General features: G+C 57.4%; 2 pseudogenes; both read left to right on the forward strand.

Annotated features, from left to right (window-relative positions):
- Positions 1–6691: 6691 nt before the first annotated feature.
- LOC129399381 (calcium homeostasis modulator protein 2-like) lies at positions 6692–10053 on the forward strand (annotated as a pseudogene).
- A 3577-nt stretch (positions 10054–13630) lies between these two features.
- LOC129399382 (calcium homeostasis modulator protein 2-like) lies at positions 13631–17027 on the forward strand (annotated as a pseudogene).
- The last annotated feature ends 311 nt before the right edge of the window (positions 17028–17338 follow it).

A 17338-nucleotide genomic window follows, 5' to 3' on the forward strand; every position in this document is an offset into this window, starting at 1 on the left:
GCTGACAGCCCACTGAGGGGACCCGGGGATGAGGAATGATGGCTAGGTAGGATGTGGGCCACCATCACTGCCCCCTTGTCAGCCTGACCCCAGGGGCTGTCCCTGGGGGTTGGGTTCAGAGCAGCATTTTTCTCTCTCCTGCTGTCCTACAGGAGGTGCCCAGCTGCATCCGAGTGACCAGCCCGGCCCTACTGCAAGGTGCCTGCCAGGCCGCACTTACTTTTCGTGCAGCCCCTCAACAACCAAAGCAGGATCGAGTGCTGGTGGTTCAGGACCAAGAAATGCCCATGTATATTATATTCGACCTTGGGCCGTGCAGCCGTGGCCCCACTCACCTGGTCGGTCATCTCCCTACTGCGCGGGTATGCCTACATCTGTGCATTCAGCGAGTTTGTGGACCCGTCCTCGCTCACGGCTGAGAACGAGAGCTTCCCTCTCTCCCACGCCACGCAGATCCTGGCCAGGTACCCTTGCGGGGAGAGCCCTGACAATCTGTCGGGCATCCGGGAGGAGGTGAGCCGCAGGCTCAAGTATGAGTCTCAGGTAAGGCTGTGCTGAGGGATGCTCATCCCTTCCCTGGGAGGTGGTGGGGTACTCAGTGCCCATCCAGATCCTGGGTTCCCGTAATCAGTGGCAACCATTAAGCAAGATTCTTAGTGTGGGAAGAATCATTTTCTCGGGGCTGGAGCAATAGCACAGCGGGTAGGGCGTTTGCCTTGCACGCGGCCGACCCGGGTTCAATTCCCAGCATTCCGTATGGTCCCCTGAGCACCACCTGTGTAATTCCTGAGTGCAGAGCCTGTGTATCGCCAGGTGTGACGCCAAAAAGAAAAAAAAAAGAATCATTTTCCCATTTCAAATAAGAGAGTTTTGTTCATTTTTGCAGTGCTGGGGGTGGAACCCGGACTCACACATGCAAGAACAGTGCTCCATTGCCAAGTCTTTCCCAGCCCCTCTAGATAAGAATTTTGATGTATTGGGTCTTGGTGAAAACCAGCAGACCCCATGAATGCTTTAAGCTTAACTCAAATTATTTAAGTTCGGGAAGGGGAAGAGAGGAAAAGGGAGGGAAACAGCCAGGGGTTCGAAGGGAACAGGAGCAGAGGGGAGAGAGCTGCGATGCCCCAAGGTAAAAGCGGATTTACACACTCAGACTGGGATGCGGCAAAGTTCCCCAAACTTCCCCGGTTTGAAGTTTTCAATGCAGATAAGAGTCTGTTGTGGGGGGCCAGAGTGTTAGTACAGCGGTGAGGGTGCTTGCCTTGCACACGGCAGACCTGAATTGGGCATCCCATATGGTCCCCAGAGCACCGCAGGTGTGACCCAAAAACCAAAAAATAAAACAGAACAAATTAGTCTGTGGTTAGGGTCTTGTCAAGGGCAGAGTTTGGGGGAGTCTTCTTGCAGCTCATCACAGCCCTAGTTCCTGCTGGCACCTCTCTCCTGGGCCACCACCTGTGCCAGCCGGGTCTCACGGGGCCTGTGTCTGCACCACAAAGGGGCCATTTCCCGGGCCCTGGGCTCCAGTAGGGCCGGTGATGCTGCAGCTTTGGAGTAGCTCTCCAGCCTCTCATGCCCGCCCACAGTCTCCCCTGCACGCGGGCCCCAGTCGGGCAGTGAGAAGTGAGGCATCTGACCCCACCAGCCGTCACGGACAGGTCTGTCTGTGGCAGAAACCAATGCTTTAGATCCCATCTTGGTCCTATTGCCTCTGAGAAATTCGTCTCCTGCTCCCTCCTACCTTCACCTTGGCTTTGCTCCGAGGCAGCAGAGGGATAAATAAATGAATGAATGAAGGTCAGAGTAAAGGAAGGTGCCTGGTGGAGCCTGAAGGTGCAGAGAGGAGGCCGGGGAGCGACAAGGAGGCACTGACCTAGTGTTGGGACATGGCAAACACCAGTTGTGGCTGGGGACAGTAGAGGGGCCAGGGTGCAAGCCTGGTGTGCACCCAGCCCGATCTGGTTCAATCTGGCACCACACGGTCCCTGAGCACAGCCAGGGACAGCCCTGGAGGCTCCCCAAGCATCATTGGGTGTGTCCCAGGCGTCACTGGGGTAAGATGGTCATCCCCTACCCTGCAGGGTTCGGGCAGCACCACATCCCTCAGGCCTTAAGGCTAAACTGTGAGCCAGGTTAGCTAAAGTAGTACAGTGACCCGGGTTCAACACACACACACACAAACACACACACAAACACACACACACACGCACACACACACATGAAGCTATAGTAGAGGGGAGCGTGAGCAGCCCAAGAGATGGGTGTGGAGACACAGGAATGGGATTCCGTACTCAGAGCTGTACAGCGAAAATGGAGGGACACCCACCCCAGGAGTTTTGAGACAAGCATGAGGTAATTTTCCTCATAATAATAAGATAGTGAGGGTTAGGAGGAAGCAGGCATGTAGGGGCTCCCAGTGGGTCTCTGAAGGCTTCCCCGAGGTTGCATGGGTCTGAGCCTCTCTGTCTGACCCAGACTTGGAGGCTGAGATGTGGAAGGAGGCCCTGGGGTGGGGGGACAGGAAGGCAGCAGGGGTCTGCAAAGTCTAAGCATAGAGCAGGTGCTAGAGTGAGGGCAGAGGGATGGAAATCCCGCTGGGAATGCTGGTTTCTCCTTCAGGGGCAGAATTTGCAGCCGGGCGATGCAGAGCCGGCTGGCTGGGGGTGCTGAGGGCCAGCTTCACCCCAGCCACTTCGGACCCCCTCAGCTTTCCGTGACCGGCCCTCTTGTCTCAGCTATTAGGGTGGCTGCTCATCTGCACAGTGGCCGTGGTGGTGTTCCTGAACAAGTGCCTCAAGTCCTGCTGCTCGAAGCTCAGCTACCACCAAGAGGCCTACAGGGCCCGCTACCTCGCCAATGAGGAGCAGCTCTTGCGACGCACGGCCGAGGCGCACTCCCTCGCACTCGCGGCCAACAACGTGAAGCAGTTCCTCGGCTTCGTGGCGTTCGACGAGAGGGAAAAGGAGCTGATGGCCAAGTTTCCAAAGCAAGGCACACAGTTGATTGTACCGTGGGAAAAAATCACTGGCAGTTCCCAGTACCAGGAGATGCAGGGCATCCCCCTCTACAGCCTCCTGCACAAGTGGGACAACAGGCAGTTTCTCATCGACAAGGATTTCAATATGACCCTACTTCCCCACCCTCAGCCCCAACTTGCTGACAGCCCAACCTCCGACCATTGAAGCACCACCCTTTCTCCCAAACCACCGGCTCTGGAGGAAGAATGAGGTTCAGCGGTATGGGGTGTGGAAGACAGGGCAGCGGACCTGGCCGCCCCTGAAGGACAGGCCTGTGGGCCTGATGGAACACCTGCAGTATGGGGCAATGGCTCGCCAGGCTGAGCTCAGGCTTCACAGGCAGGAGCCCTGGATGCAACCCCAGCCGCAAGTTTGCACAAAGATCACCTGGGAGTGACTCCCGAGCACAGCCCCAAGCAGAACCCCGGTAGCCAAAAACCTCCAGAACCCAACTGCCGCCATGCTCAGGGCCCCTCTCCACACACTCGGACGAGCCTAACCCTAGTGGGAACTGGCAGGAAAACCCAGGTATGCGGGAACCTGTGACGAAGATCTCTAGCGTGCTCCAATCGGAAATGGGACTCCAGCCCCCAGCTCCCCAGTTTTCCAGTAGCTTGGCAGTGACACCCACAAACTGAACTGCCCCCGTCCCCGCCACGTGCCATGTAATCTCATCAATGGCCAAGACCCAGAGACTACAGACTAAAGCTCCTGGAAGAGAGAGTCGCCGAATTTCCTAATGTGGTCCAAGACCTCTTATACTCTAACTCACTTATATACCAAAAGTAGCACACATTTGTTTGGTTTTAACATACTTGCTTGTATTCTTTTATATTCGTGCTTAAATGGCTCCAGAATGAAATACAACAAACTTCATACACACTCTTCTTGTGGTGGGAAGGTACTCGGTGGTGGGATTGGTCTTTGAATATTATCTGCAATAAACTATTGTGAACTCGTTTATGAAAATAAAATATCTAAAAATTGTAAAATAAATAAATAAATAAGCAAACACTGGCTGGAGAGATAGTACAGCGGGCACGGCTCTAAGATTAGCGTGTGGCTGACCTGGGTTTGACACCCTGGACCACATATGCCAGGGGTGACCCCTGAGCCAAAAGAAGGCAAGGAGTCTGCTGGGTGTGGGCAAAAAACCAAAAGATAACACCCTGCTCCAACTTCTTTCACTGACGCCCTCAGAGCTCAGGGTCCCACATGCTGAAGTTCCCCTCCCAGCACTCCTGAGAACTGGGCTCTACTTTTCCTTTGGTTACTTTGAGGGGGGAAGAGGCTGCACCAGTGCTGCTCAGGGTTTACTTCTGGCTTGGTGCTCAGGGGAGGCTCCGGGAGATGCTTGTGGAATCCTGCAGGGTGAGCAGCACTGAGGACCGGACCCCAGGACTCCTGCAGAACCAGTGCTCCATTTCTTCCAGCCATCACACAGCTCCCAGGCCCCAGAGTGCTGGCTTTTGTTTGTTTTCCCTCCACCCTAGATTTTTTTTTGTTGTTTTGTTTTTCATCTTCGGGCTTCACCTAGCATGGCCAAGGGCTTACCCTGGCTCTGTGTTCAGGGATGACTCCTGGCAGGTTGGCCCCATGCAAGACAAGTGTCCTACCCGCTGTACAGCACCCTCCACCGAGGTCTGAAGCAGCACCCGAGTTATCTTACCCGAGTTAGCTGACCTGAGAGTCAGCCCTGCAGGCAGCAGATTCCCCAATCCCTCCCTCCTGCCTCCGGCTCCCAGCTCCTCCTGCCACTTGCCCTGGAGATTCCCACTGTGGGGGCTGACATCCTCTTTCCGGACTGAAAATTTCTGAAGTCATCAGGCTCCAGCACAGAAGCAAAGCAGGAAGGCGGAGGGCAGCGCCTGCAGCCCCCACCCCAGCGAGCCTCTTGTCCTGGAGCCCAGAGAGGACAAAGCCGCACGCCTGAGCCCCGCAGCTGCTCTGGGTAAGCAAGGCGCCAGCCCTGGGTGTGAGTTTCCCCGGGCAGAGTGGGGCTGGTCCCCACTCCCGTCTCCTAATCTCCCATCCCTCCTGTCGTTGTTGGCAGAGTCTGGGGGTTCCCCTCCCTGGCCCGGCTGTAGGCTCAGAAGGCGACCTGGTCACCCCCATCATGGCCAGAACTCTGGAGCCCTATTTGGGCACTTTGCACCCAGAGTCTGCGCTCACGGGAACCTTAAAGCCAAGAAGGGCAGAGGCAGAGAGAGGGCTGGGCGCCTGCTCCCACGTCCCCACAAACTCCCTTCCTGGGGAGCAGGAATATGCCAGGATCCCTCCAGGTGAGGGTCAGATCTCTCCCCTCGCCTCTCCTCTCCTCTCCCCCGCTCACCCCGACCCCTAGCTCCTAGTACCCAGCAACCTTGGCATGGAAGTCTTGACAGCTTGCAGAAGGGGCACATTAGAGGGGGGCCCCCTGGGGTGATACTGGGCAAATGTCCCACCTGTCTGCTGCCCGCAACCCTCACGCAAACCCAGCCCCTGCCTGAGGACTGAGGCTTTAACTCACAGAGATGGAGAGAATGATGGGGAGACAGGCCACACCCTGGGCCCGGGTCAGCTGTATGGGTGGTTCCTGGGGAGTGAACCCCAGAGAACCCTGTGTCCTGGGCCCAGACTTCCTGTCACTGGCAGGCTGGCGGGCCTGTGCTCAGGGTCCAGTGCTCAGGCCTGCCGATTTGGGAAGAGTAATTGGAGGAGAGAAGGTTCCTTAGGGCCTACGGGTGAGCAGAGACTGGGAGATGGAAAATTCACTTCACCTCACCACCCAAGGCTCCTGAGATGCTGCTCAAACGTCCTGCCGGGCACCTCCATGTTTGCAGTTTGCAGGGGAGGGCGCTGAACCCAGTCTTCACAGGGAAGAGGCCTGAGCTCTGCCTTGGGCCACATCCCCCACCCCAGGCTCCAGAACTTCCTGGGAGTATTTCCTGTTCTTCACAATGGGGAGCATGACCCCTTCCGCCCACTCTGACAGTCTCGCTGGAGCCCCGGCAGGAGAGAGATGCGGGGGCCATGGCCAGGCCTCTGCACTCCCTCCCTGGCCCTCCCGCCTCCCTGAGAGGACAGGGGCCCAGAGGAGATGCCCCAGTGGGTGGGAGCCCGGAGACACCTGAGGCCCCCAGGAGGGCAATGGTGCCCGGGACTCTCCCCAGTGCCACTCCACAGCACAGGGTCACCTCCCCCCATCTGGGGTGCAGGTCCCCTCCCACATCAGGACACTGGCCCAACAGACCACTGCCCGGACCCAACCCGCAGTCCGAAGGGAAGTTAGCGTCCTGTCGCTGCTGGCAGGCCACGGGGCCCTCCTCAGCCCCCAGGAAGAAGCTGGTGGAAGCCAGGAGGTCTGAGCATCCGAGGAGGAGGGCCCACAGCTCTGCCCCTGAGAGGCCACCCTGGGGCCACTGCCCCTTCTCCGCGAGTCTGGGGGCTGACAGCCCACCGAGGGGTCCCGAGGATGAGGAATGATGGCTGAGTAGGATGTGGGCCACCATCACTGCCCCCTTGTCAGCCTGATCCCAGGGGCTGTCCCTGGGGGTTGGGTTCAGAGCAACATTCTTCTGTCTCCTGCTGTCCTACAGGAGGTGCCCAGCTGCCACCGGAGTGACCAGCCCGGCCCTGCTGCAAGGTGCCTGCCAGGACGCACTTCCTCCTCGTGCAGCCCCTGCCCTGACACCATGGCTAACCCCATCACCCACTTCCTTTCGCGCATTTTCAGGAGCAAGGATTTGGTGACATTAAATGGGCTGGTGGCTCTGGGCACCACGGGGGGCCAGGAGCTCTTGTCCTTGTTGGCCTTCCAGTGCCCGTGCTCACCAGTTCGGAACTTCTGGTATGGGTTAACGGCCACCTTGGGGCCCTCCTTGTTGCTCTTCTTCATCAGCATCATCCTCAACAACCAAACCAGGAACCTGGTGGACTGGTGCCGATGCTTCAGGACCAAGAAATGCCCAGGCATCCTATATAAGATCGTGGGCCGCGCAGCCGTGGCCCCCCTCACCTGGTCTTTCATCTCCCTGCTGCGCGGGGACGCCTACGTCTGCGCATTCAGCGAGTTTGTGGACCCGTCCTCACTCACGGCTGAGAACGAGAGCTTCCCTCTCTCCCACACCACGCAGATCCTGGCCAGGTTCCCTTGTGGGGAGAGCCCTGACAACCTGTCCGGCTTCCGGGAGGAGGTGAGACGCAGGCTCAAATTTGAGTCTCAGGTAAGGCTGTGCTGAGGGATGCTCATCCCTTCCCTGGGAGGTGGCGGGTGGCTCAGTGCCAATCCAGTTCCTGGGTTCCCGTAATCAGTGGCAACCATTAAGCAAGATTCTTAGTGTGGTAAGAATCATTTTCTTGGTGCTGAAGCAATAGCACAGAGATAGGGCGTTTGCCTTGCACCCGGCCGATGGGGGTTCAAATCCCAGCATCCCATATGGTCCCCGAGCCCTGCCAGGAATAATTCCTGAGTGCATGAGCCAGGAGTAACCCCTGTGCATCGCCGGATGTGACTCCCCCCAAAAAAAACAAACAGAATTGGGACTGGAGTGATAGCACAGCGGGTAGGGCATTGGCCTTCCATGCAGCCGACCAGGGTTTGATTCCCAGCATCCTGTATGGTCCCCTGAGCACCACCAGGTTAATTCATGAGCGCATAGCCAAGAGTGACCCCTGTGTATCGCCAGGTGTGACGCCAAAAAGAAAAAAAAAAAAGAATCATTTTCCCATTTCAAATAAGAGAGTTTTGTTCATTTTTGCAGTGCTGGGGGTGGAACCCAGACTCACACATGCAAGGACGGTGCTCTATTGCCAAGTCTTTTCCCAGCCCCTCCAGATAAGAATTTAGATGTATTGGGTCTTGGTGAACCTCAGAAGACCCCATGAATGCTTAAAACTTAACTCCAATCGTTTTAGTTAGGGAAGGGAGAGAGAAGAAGAGGGAGGGAAAAAGCCAGGGTTTCAAAGGGAACAGGAGCAGAGGGGAGAGAGCTGCGATACCCCAAGGTAAAAGCAGATTTACACACTCAGGCTGGCATGCGGCTGCCCAGTTGGGGAGGCTCCCTGTTGGCTCACAAAGTGCCCCAAACTGCCCCGGCTTGAGGTTTTCCATGCAGATAAGAGTCTGTAGTGGGGGCCAGAGTGTTAGTACAGCGGTGAGGGTGCTTGCCTTGCACACGGCAGAACTGAATTGGGCATCCCATATGGTCCCCAGAGCACCGCGGGTGTGACCCAAAAAGCAAAAACGAAAGCAGAACAAATTAGTCTGTGGTTAGGGTCTTGTCAAGGGCAGAGTTTGGGGGAGTCTTCTTGCAGCTCATCACAGCCCTAGTTCCTGCTGGCACCTCTCTCCTGGGCCACCACCTGTGCCAGCCTTGTCTCACGGGGCCTGTGTCTGCACCACAAAGGGGCCCTTTCCCGGGCCCTGGGCTCTGGTAGGGCTGGTGATGCTGCAACTTTGAAGTAGCTCTCCAGCCTCTCATGCCCGCCCACAGTCTCCCCTGCCCGCGGGCCCCAGTCGGGCAGTGAGAAGTGAGGCATCTGACCCCACGTGCCGACACGGACAGGTCTGTCTGTGGCAGAAACCAATGCTTTATATCCCATCTTGGTCCTATTGCCTCTGAGAAATTCGTCTCCTGCTCCCTCCTACCTTCACCTTGGCTTTGCTCCGAGGCAGCAGAGGGATAAATAAATAAATGAATGAAGGGCAGAGTAAAGGAAGGTGCCTGGTGGAGCTTGAAGGGACAGAGAGGAGGCCGGGGAGCGACAAGAAGTCACTGACCTAGTGTCGGGACATGGCAAACGCCAGTTGTGGCTGGGGACAGTAGAGGGGCCAGGGTGCAAGCCTGGTGTGCACCCAGCCCGATCTGGTTCAATCTGGCACCACACGGTCCTTAAGAACAGCCAGGGACAGCCCTGGAGGCTCCCAAGCATCACTGGGTGTGTCCCAGGTGTCACTGGGGAAAGTTGGTCATCCCCTACCCTGCAGGGTTCGTGTAGCACCACATCCCTCAGGCCTTAAGGCTAAACTGTGAGCTAGGTTAGCTGAAGTATCACCAGTGACCCGGGTTCAACAAACACACACACACACACACACACACACACACACACACACACACACACACGAAGCTACAGTAAAGGGGAGCGTGAGCAGCCCAAGAGATGGGTGTGGAGACACAGGAATGGGATTCCGTTGCTCAGAGCTGTACAGGGCCAAATGGAGGGACACCCACCCCAGGGAGTCTTTGAGACAAGCATGAGGTAATTTTCCTATAAGATAATGAGGGTGAGGAGGAAGCAGGCATGTAGGGGCTCCCAGAGGGTCTCTGAAGGCTTCCCCGAGGTGGCATGGGTCTGAGCCTCTCTGTCTGACCCAGACTTGGAGGCTGAGATGTGGAAGGAGGTTCTGGGGGGTGGGGGGGAGAGGAAGGCAGCAGGGGTCTGCAAAGTCTAAGCACAGAGCAGGTGCCAGAGTGAGGGCAGAGGGACCGAATCCCGCTGGGAATGCTGGTTTCTCCTTCAGGGGCAGAATTTGCAGCTGGGCGATGCAGAGCCGGCTGGCTGGGGGGTGCTGAGGGCCAGCTCCACCCTGGCCGCTCCGGACCCCCTCATCTGCCCCTTTCCTTGACCGGCCCTCTGTGTCTCAGCTATTATGGTGGCTGCTCATCTGCATAGTGGCCATGGTGGTGTTCCTGAGCAAGTGCCTCAAGGCCTGCTGCTTGAAGCTCGGCTACCAACAGGAGGCCTACAGGGCCCGCTACCTCGCCAAGGAGGAGCAGCTCTGCGACGCACGGCCGAGGTGCACTCGCTCACGCTGGCGGCCAACAACGTGAAGCAGTTCTTCGGCTACGTGGCGCTCAGCCAGAGGGACCAGGCACTAATGGCCAAGTTCCCAAAGCAAGGTACACAGCGTTGTCTACAGTGGGACAAAATCACTGGCAGCTCCGAGTACCAAGAGATGCTGGGCATCCCCCTCTACAGCCGCCTGCACAAGTGGGCCTTCTGTCAGCCTGACATCGACGAGGAATTCAATATGACCCTACTTCCCGACACGTAGCCTCATCTTGCTGCCAGCCCACCCCCCGACCCTTGCAGCACCACCCTTTCTCCCAAACCACCGGCTCTGGAGGAAGAATGAGGTTCAGCGGTATGGGGTGTGGAGGAGAGGGCAGCGACTTGGCCGCCCCTGATGGACAGGCCTGTGGACCTGAAGAAACGCCCTCAGTATGGGGCAATGGCTCGCCAGGCTGAGCTCAGCTCACAGGCAGGAGCCCTGGATGCACCCCAGCCCCGAGTTTTCCTGAGCATCACCCGGGAGTGGCTCCTGAGCACAGCCCCAATCAGAACCCCGGCAGCTGAAAACCTTCAGAACCCCAGTGGGCCATGCTCGAGGCCTCTCTCCACACACTCGGAACAGCCTAACCCTAGTGGGAACTGGCAGGAAAACCCAGGTATGCGGGAACCTGTGACACAGATCTCTAAGTGTGCTCCATCGGAAATGGGACTCCTCCCCCAGCTCCCCAGTTTTCCAGTAGCTTGGCAGTGACAGCCACAAACTGAACTGCCCCCGTCCCCGCCACGTGCCATGTAATCTCATCAATGGCCAAGACCCAGAGACTACAGACTAAAGCTCCTGGAAGAGAGAGTCGCCGAATTTCCTAATGTGGTACAAGACCTCTTATACTCTAACTCACTTATATACCAAAAGTAGCACACATTTGTTTGGTTTTAACATACTTGCTTGTATTCTTTTATATTCGTGCTTAAATGGCTCCAGAATGAAATACAACAAACTTCATACACACTCTTCTTGTGGTGGGAAGGTAACTCGGTGGTGGGATTGATCTTTGAATATTATCTGCAATAAACTATTGTGAACTAGTTTATGAAAATAAAATATATAAAAATTGTAAAATAAATAAATAAATAAGCAAACACTGGCTGGAGAGATAGTACAGCGGGCAGGGCTCTAAGATTAGCGTGTGGCTGACTGGGGTTTGGCACCCTGGACCACATATGCCAGGGGTGACCCTGAACCAAAAAAAAGGCAAGGAGTCAGCTGGGTGTGGGCAAAAAACCAAAAGATAACACCCTGCTCCAACTTCTTTCACTGACGCCCTCAGAGCTCAGGGTCCCACATGCTGAAGTTCCCCTCCCAGCACTCCTGAGATCTGGGCTCTACTTTTCCTTTGGTTACTTTGAGGGTGGAAGAGGCTGCACCAGTGGTGCTCAGGGTTTACTTCTGGCTTGGTGCTCAGGGGTGGCTCCGGGAGATGCTTGTGGAATCCTGCAGGGTGAGCAGCGCTGAGGACCGGACCCCAGGACTCCTGCAGAACCTGTGCTCCATTTCTTCCAACCATCACACAGCTCCCAGGCCCCGGGGTGCTGGCTTTTGTTTGTTTTCCCTCCACCCTAGATTTTATTTTGTTTTGTTTTTCATCTTTGGGCTTTACCGAGCATGGCCCGGGGCTTACCCTGGCTCTGTGTTCAGGGATGACTCCTGGCAGGCTCAGAGGATCATCTGTGGTGCCAGGGATTAAACCCTGGGTCAGCCCCATGCAAGACAAGTGTCCTACCCGCTGTACAGCCCCCTCCACCGAGGTCTGAAGCAGCACCCGAGTTAGCTGACCCGAGTTAGCTGACCTGAGAGTCAGCCCTGCAGGCAGCAGAGTCCCCAATACCTCCCTCCTGCCCCCTGCTCCCAGCTTCTCCCAGCCCCTTGCCCTGCAGATTCTCACTGTGGGGGCTGACATCCTCTTTCCGGACTGAAACTTTCTGAAGTGATCAGGCTCCAGCACAGAAGCAAAGCAGGAAGGCGGAGGACAGCGCCTCCAGCCCCCAGCCCAGCAAGCCTCTTGTCCAGGAGCCCAGAGAGGACAAAGCCGCACGCCTGAGGCCCGCAGCTGCTCTGGCTAAGCAAGGCGCCAGCCCTGGGTGTGAGTTTCCCCCGGGCAGAGTGGGGCTGGTCCCCACTCCCGTCTCCCAGTCTCCCATCCGTCCTGTAGTTGTTGGCAGAGTCTGGGGTGCCCCTCCCTGGCCCTGCTGTAGTCTCAGAAGGCGGCCTGGTCACCCCCATCATGGCCAGAACTCTGGAGCCCTCTTTGGGTACTTTGCACCCAGAGTCTGCGCTCTCGGGAACCTTAAAGCCAAGAAGGGCAGAGGCAGAGAGAGGGCTGGCGCCTGCTCCCGCGTCCCCACAAACTCCCTTCCTGGGGAGCAGGAACATGCCAGGATCCCTCCAGGTGAGTGTCAGATCTCTCCCCTCGCCTCTCCTCTCCTCTCCCCCGCTCACCCCGACCCCTAGCTCCTGGTACCCAGCAACCTTGGCCTGGAAGTCTTGACAGCTTGCAGAAGGGGCACATGTAGAGGGGGGCCCCCTGGGGTGATACTGGGCAGATGTCCCACCTGTCTGCTGCCCGCAACCCTCACGCAAACCCAGCTCCTGCCTGAGGACTGTGGCTTTAACTCACAGAGATAGAGAGAATGATGGGGAGACAGGCCACACCCTGGGCCCGGCTCAGCCCTGTGGGTGGTGCCTGGGGAGTGAACCCCAGAGAACCCTGTGTCCTGGGCCCAGACTTCCTGTCACTGGCAGGCTGGCGGGCCTGTGCTCAGGGTCCAGTGATCAGGGCTGCCGAGTTGGGAAGAGAAATTGGAGGAGAGAAGGTTCCTTAGGGTCTACGGGTGAGCAGAGACTGGCGAGATGGACAATTCACTTCACCTCACCACTCAAGGCTCCTGAGATGCTGCTCAAAGATCCTGCCGGGCACCTCCATGTTTGCAGTTTGCAGGGGAGGGCGCTGAACCCTGGTCTTTACAGGGAAGAGGCCTGAGCTCTGCCTTGGGCCACATCCCCCACCCCAGGCTCCAGAACTTCCTGGGAGTATTTCCTGTTCTTCACAATGGGGAACATGACCCCTTCCGCCCACTCTGACAGTCTCTCTGGAGCCCAGGCAGGAGAGAGATGCGGGGGCCATGACCGGGCCTCTGCACTCCCTCCCTGGCCCTCCCGCCTCCCTGAGAGGACAGGGGCCCAGAGGAGATGCCCCAGTGGGTGGGAGCCCGGAGCCACCTGAGGCCCCCAGGAGGGCAATGGTGCCCAGGACTCTCCCCAGCGCCACTCCACAGCACAGGGTCACCTCCCCCCATGAGGGCGCAGGTCCCCTCCCACATCAGGACACTGGCCCAACAGACCACTGCCCAGACCCAACCCGCAGTCCGAAGGGAAGTGAGCGTCCTGTTGCTGCTGGCAGGCCACGGGGCCCTCCTCAGCCCCCAGGAAGAAGGTGGAAAAAGCCAGGAGGTCTGAGCATCCGAGGTGAGGGCCCACAGCTCTGCCCCTGAGAGGCCACCCTGAGGACACTGCCCCTTGTCCTCGAGTCTGGGGGCTGACAGCTCACGAACGGGTCCCGAGGATGAGGAATGATGGCTGAGTAGGATGTGGGCCACCATCACTGCCCCCTTGTCAGCCTGACCCCAGGGGCTGTCCCTGGAGGTTGGGTTCAGAGCAGCATTTTTCTCTCTCCTGCTGTCCTACAGGAGGTGCCCAGCTGCCACCGGAGTGACCAGCCCGGCCCTGCTGCAAGGTGCCTGCCAGCCCGCACTTCCTCCTCGTGCAGCCCCTGCCCGACACCATGGCTAACCCCATCACCCACTTCCTTTCGCGCATTTTCAGGAGCAAGGATTTGGTGACATTAAATGGGCTGGTGGCCCTGGGCACCACGGGGGGCCAGGAGCTCTTCTCCTTGTTGGCCTTCCAGTGCCCGTGCTCACCAGTTCAGAACTTCTGGTATGGGTTAACGGCCACCTTGGGGCCCGCCTTGTTGCTCTTCTTCATCAGCATCATCCTCAACAACCAAACCAGGAACCTGGTGGACTGGTGCAGGTGCTTCAGGACCAAGAAATGCCCAGGCATCCTATATTCCATCGTGGGCCGCGCAGCCGTGGCCCCCCTCACCTGGTCTTTCATCTCCCTGCTGCGCGGGGACGCCTACGTCTGTGCATTCAGCGAGTTTGTGGACCCGTCCTCGCTCACGGCTGAGAACGAGAGCTTCCCTCTCTCCCACACCACGCAGATCCTGGCCAGGTTCCCTTGCGGGTAGAGCCCTGACAACCTGTCCGGCATCCGGGAGGAGGTGAGCCGCAGGCTCAAGTTTGAGTCTCAGGTAAGGCTGTGCTGAGGGATGCTCATCCCTTCCCTGGGAGGTGGCGGGTGGCTCAGTGCCAATCCAGTTCCTGGGTTCCCGTAATCAGTGGCAACCGTTAAGCAAGATTCTTAGTGTGGTAAGAATCATTTTCTTGGAGCTGGAGCAATAGCACAGAGATAGGGCGTTTGCCTTGCACACGGCCGATGGGGGTTCGAATCCCAGCATCCAATATGGTCCCTGAGCCCTGCCAGGAATAATTCCTGAGTGCATGAGCCAGGAGTAAGCCCTGTGCATCGCCGGATGTGACCCCCCCAAAAAAAAAACCAAACAGAATTGGGACTGGAGTGATAGCACAGTGGGTAGGGCATTGGCCTTCCATGCAGCCGACCAGGGTTTGATTCCCAGCATCCTGTATGGTCCCCTGAGCACCACCAGGTTAATTCATGAGTGCATAGCCAAGAGTGACCCCTGTGTATCGCCAGGTGTGACGTCAAATAGAAAAAAAAAAGAATCATTTTCCCATTTCAAATAAGAGAGTTTTGTTCATTTTTGCAGTGCTGGGGGTGGAACCCAGACACACACATGCAAGGACGGTGCTCTATTGCCACGTCTTTTCCCAGCCCCTCCAGATAAGAATTTTGATGTATTGGGTCTTGGTGAACCTCAGCAGACCCCATGAATGCTTAAAACTTAACTCCAATCGTTTAAGTTAGGGAAGGGAGAGAGAAGAAGAGGGAGGGAAAAAGCCAGGGTTTCAAAGGGAACAGGAGCAGAGTGGAGAGAGTGGGGGATGCCCCAAGGTAAAAGCAGATTTACACACTCAGGCTGGCATGCGGCTGCCCAGTTGGGAGGCTCCCCGTTGGCTTTCAAAGTGCCCCAAACTGCCCCGGCTTGAGGTTTTCCAGCAGATAAGAGTCTGTAGTGGGGGCCAGAGTGTTAGTACAGCGGTGAGGGTGCTTGCCTTGCACACGGCAGACCTGAATTGGGCATCCCATATGGTCCCCAGAGCACCGCGGGTGTGACCCAAAAAGCAAAAACGAAAGCAGAACAAATTAGTCTGTGGTTAGGGTCTTGTCAAGGGCAGAGGTTGGGGGAGTCTTCTTGCAGCTCATCACAGCCCTAGTTCCTGCTGGCACCTCTCTCCTGGGCCACCACCTGTGCCAGCCGGGTCTCACGGGGCCTGTGTCTGCACCACAAAGGGGCCCTTTCCCAGGCCCTGGGCTCCGGTAGGGCTGGTGATGCTGCAGCTTTGGAGCAGCTCTCCAGCCTCTCATGCCCGCCCACAGTCTCCCCTGCCCGCGGGCCCCAGTCGGGCAGTGAGAAGTGAGGCATCTGACCCCACCTGCCGACACGGACAGGTCTGTCTGTGGCAGAAACCGCTGCTTTAGATCCCATCTTGGTCCTATTGCCTCTGAGAAATTCGTCTCCTGCTCCCTCCTACCTTCACCTTGGCTTTGCTCCGAGGCAGCAGAGGGATAAATAAATAAATGAATGAAGGGCAGAGTAACGGAAGGTGCCTGGTGGAGCCTGAAGGGACAGAGAGGAGGCTGGGGAGCGACAAGGAGGCACTGACCTAGTGTCGGGACATGGCAAACACCAGTTGTGGCTGGGGACAGTAGAGGGGCCAGGGTGCAAGCCTGGTGTGCACCCAGCCCGATCTGGTTCAATCTGGCACCACACGGACCCTAAGCACAGCCAGGGACAGCCATGAAGGCTCCCAAGCATCACTGGGTGTGTCCCAGGTGTCACTGGGGAAAGTTGGTTACCACCTACCCTGCAGGGTTCGGACAGCACCACAACCCTCAGGCCTTAAGGCTAAACTGTGAGCCAGGTTAGCTGAAGTATCACCAGTGACCCAGGTTCAACAAACACACACACACACACACACACACACACACACATACACACGCACATACACATACGAAGCTACAGTAAAGGGGAGCGTGAGCAGGCCAAGAGATGGGTGTGGAGACACAGGAATGGGATTCCGTTGCTCAGAGCTGTACAGGGCCAAATGGAGGGACACCCACCCCAGGAGTCTTTGAGACAAGCATGAGGTAATTTTTCTATAAGATAATGAGGGTGAGGAGGAAGCAGGCATGTAGGGGCTCCCAGTGGGTCTCTGGAGGCTTCCCCGAGGTGGAATGGGACTGAGTCTCTCTGTCTGAGCCAGACTTGGAGGCTGAGATGTGGAAGGAGGCCCTGGGGTGGGGGGAGAGGAAGGCAGCAGGGGTCTGCAAAGTCTAAGCACAGAGCAGGTGCTAGAGTGAGGGCAGAGGGATGGAATCCCGCTGGGAATGCTGGTTTCTCCTTCAGGGGCAGAATTTGCAGCCGGGCGATGCAGAGCCGGCTGGCTGGGGGGTGCTGAGGGCCAATCCACCCCAACCGCTCCAGACCCCCTCAGCTGCCCCTTTCCCTGACCGGCCCTCTGTCTCAGCTATTAGGGTGGCTGCTCATCTGCACAGTGGCCGTGGTGGTGTTCCTGATCAAGTGCCTCAAGGCCTGCTGCTCGATGCTCGGCTACCACCAGGAGGACTACAGGGCCCGCTACCTCGCCAATGAGGAGCAGCTCTTGCGACGCACGGCCGAGGCCCACTCGCTCGCACTGGCGGCCAACAACGTGAAGCAGTTCTTCGGCTTCGTGGCGTTCGACGAGAGGGAAAAGGAGCTGATGGCCAAGTTTCCAAAGCAAGGCACACAGTTGATTTTACCATGGGAAAAAATCACTGGCAGTTCCCAGTACCACGAGATGCAGGGCATCCCCCTCTACAGCCTCCTGCACAAGTGGGCCAACAGGCAGTTTCTCATCGACAAGGATTTCAATATGACCCTACTTCCCCACCCTCAGCCCCAACTTGCTGCCAGCCCAACCTCCGACCATTGAAACACCACCCTTTCTCCCCAACCAGTGGCTCTGGAGGAAGAATGAGGTTCAGCGGTATGGGGTGTGGAAGACAGGGCAGCGGACCTGGCCGCCCCTGAAGGACAGGCCTGTGGGCCTGATGGAACACCTGCAGTATGGGGCAATGGCTCGCCAGGGTGAGCTCAGGCTTCGCAAGCAGGAGCCCTGTATGCAACCCCAGCCCCAAGTTTGCCCAAAGATCACCTGGGAGTGACTCCCGAGCACAGCCCCAAGCAGAACCCCGGTAGCCAAAAACCTCCAGAACCCAACTGCAGCCATGCTCAGGGCCCCTC

The sequence above is a fragment of the Sorex araneus genome, chromosome 11 (genome assembly GCF_027595985.1).
Source record: "Sorex araneus isolate mSorAra2 chromosome 11, mSorAra2.pri, whole genome shotgun sequence".
Classification (NCBI taxonomy): Eukaryota; Metazoa; Chordata; class Mammalia; order Eulipotyphla; family Soricidae; genus Sorex; species Sorex araneus.